Genomic DNA, 3,100 nt, shown 5'->3' with positions numbered 1-3,100 from the left:
TTCTATCTCCAGTGTGGTGTCCTCCATAAGCCTCGGAGTGACACTTGGGTAGGATATGCTCCTGTTCATGCTCAGGTACACAACGTCTAATAACGCCGTCTACTCCTTGTTTATAAAGGTGTGGGTCATCCCAGAAGTAATGTCTTAAATCATAGAAAAACTTTTTCTTTTGCTGGTATGTGAAACTAGGTGGTATAAATTTAGCAATAATGTAATTAGCATAATTAGCATACCATAGAGCAGTACGAGAAGCATTTATGACAACTAATTGTTCATCAGGAAAGCTATCATCAATAGGTAGTGGGTCATCAAGAACATGCTCTAACCTAGACAAGTTGTCTGCAATGGGGTTCTCAGCTCCCTTTCTATCAATAATATGCAAATCAAATTCTTGTAGCAAGAGAACCCATCTAATAAGTCTAGGTTTAGCATCTTTCTTTTCCATAAGATATTTAATAGCAGCATGATCAGTGTGAACAGTTACTTTAAAATCAATAATATAAGGTATGAACTTATCACAAGCAAATACAACTGCTAAAAATTCTTTTTCAGTAGTAGCATAATTTCTTTGGGCACTGTCTAGAGTTTCACTAGCATATTGGATGTCAGGACCCCGATCCTAAGCCACATCGATCTAGCATGTAACGCATCATATCGCTTTGCGGCCTTACGCACGGTATTCCCACGGGTGCCACCTTACCTGGCCCGGGACCGTTTGCGCCTTTTGGCTCACGTATATGATAGTGTCGCTAGCATCCATATGACAGAGAACCCGGGCCGACATGACTAGTCGTGAACCCAAAATGGCACTAACTTATAGGGACAGGCATACATGACCCAGCAATGAACGTGTCGGTCATCAGCGAGTGATTTCGGGTTGTAGCAACTGGGCTAGCAGGACCCCGGGATTCCGGGCTGTAGCAGGCTAACAGGACTCCGAAAGACACCGCGTGACATTTCCCCAAAGGGACAAACAAAGGATCGAAGAAGGACACATGCCGGCCAGTCTAAGTGTTCCGGAGTAGTAGCAACTGGGCTAACAGGACTCCGGTAGACCGGGCTGTAGCGGACTACCATGGCTCAGTGGAAGCACTAGACTACATTTCCCCATAAGAGAGGCTACCAAGGTTAGACAACAAGGTTGTCGGATCCCACACCTACCAAGCATTTCAAAATCATACACACAATATGCTCGATATGTGCAAATACAACATGGCATCACAACAGAACTCTACGACTCAAAGTATTTATTCATTACACTAGAAAAAAAGACACATCCGTGACATTTTGGGCCGAACAAAAATCTTTTCTGTCATACTTATGACACTTCTATGACGATAATTGTGACAAAACCCGGTATCATCATAGATGTGGTGGGGTCCTACTTCTATGACAAAAAATCATGACAGAAAATGGGCTTTTCATCCTGCGCGGGCCAGAGACGCAGCTGCATGACATTCTTTGGGCCATCCATGACGGAAAAAACTGTGGTAGAAGCAAGGGCGCGGAAAATGTCGGGGACTCCCCGGTTACGGTGGGTGGTCGGGGGCCGAGCGATGCACGTTTCTCTCGTACGTACGCGCGTGTGTGCGAGGCGTTGGGCTCTAACTGAACCCGGACGAGGCGTTGGGCTCTAACTGAACCCGAGCGATTGCACTGGAGGCTACGCGTTACTGAACCCGAGCGATCGATCGATGGCTATTAACTGAACCCGATCGAGCGATTCCTTCGCTACTGCTGCTAACTGAAGCCGATCGATGCTGCCTCTGGATGAACAGTGAGCGTTGCGGGGGGTTTTGGATGAACAGTTCCCGGTGGGGGTGGATGAACAGGACCCCGTGGTGTTGCCTCTGGATGAACAGTGAGCGTTGCTGGGGGGTTTGGATGAACAGTTCCCGGTGGGGGTGGATGAATAGGACCCCGATCGTTCGAGCCGGTTGGGGCTGAATGAACAGGACCCCGTGGAGGGCAGGATGAACAGGACCACCCCGTGGAGGGCAGGATGAACAGTAGACGGTGGAGGGCAGGATGAACAGTAGCCCGTGGAGGGGTGGTTGAACAGGAGCCCGTGGAGAGGGCTGGTTGAACAGTAGCTGGTGGAGTAGCGCGTGGTGGAGGCTGGATGAACAGGAGCCGTGGATGAACAGTCGCAGGTGGAGGCTGGAGGAGGTCGACGGTGGATGAACAGTAGCCCGTGGAGGCTGGAGGGGGTCGACGGTGGAGATGAACAGTATCCCGTGGAGTCCCGTTTTGCGGTACGCCACACCCCTCCCGATGAACAGGACCCCCATTTCAACCGTAGCGCTCCAACACAAGTCCGTTTCCTCTGTTTTGCGGTACGCCACACCCCTCCCGATCAACAGGACCCCCATTTCGACCGTAGGAGGTCCGTTTCCTCCGTTTTGCGGTACGCCAGACCCCTCCCGATGAACAGGATCCCATTTCGAACATGGCCGGTCGAACACAAGGCCGTTTCCTCCGTTCTGCGGTACGCCAGGCCTCGTTTCCATCGGCTGTACCGTCCAAGCCGGTTGGCTCCCACGCGTTCCGTTTCCTCCCGATGAACACGACGCATTCCGTTGCCTCCCCATGAACATGACGACGACGCTATTTCTCCGTTCCGACCCAGCCATGTACACAAGCCCTGGTCGTACGTACGCGCGAGTAGGCGTTAGAGACCCCGCCCGTATGTACGTACGTGGTTGTATTTACTTTCTCGCACCCTGGCCGCTGTACGTACATGTACATGCTACGTGCGCGCCTCTACTATGACACATGCGCGCCTCTACATCGACTAGTATGTACGTACACGTTCGCGGCCAGAATGACAACGCTACGTACGCTTCGACCAGGTGGGTCCCGACTTTCAGGCACTTCCTTGCCTGCGAAGATGTAGCTGGTGGGTCCCAGCAGTCAGGGGGCGAATCGTTTTTGTTTTGTTTTTGCCCGGACGCACTTCCTTGCATGCGAAGATGTAGCTGGTGGGTCCCAGCAGTCAGGGGAAAACGTTTTTTTCGCGAAATACGGTGGCCCGTCCGGTGGGTCCCCGATGTCAGGTGGAGGAATAATTATTTTGCGCGTAATAAGGAGGCACTTCCTT

Source organism: Aegilops tauschii, chromosome 1 (genome assembly GCF_002575655.3).
Source record: "Aegilops tauschii subsp. strangulata cultivar AL8/78 chromosome 1, Aet v6.0, whole genome shotgun sequence".
Classification (NCBI taxonomy): domain Eukaryota; kingdom Viridiplantae; phylum Streptophyta; class Magnoliopsida; order Poales; family Poaceae; genus Aegilops; species Aegilops tauschii.
Note: the sequence above shows the minus strand (reverse complement) of the source record.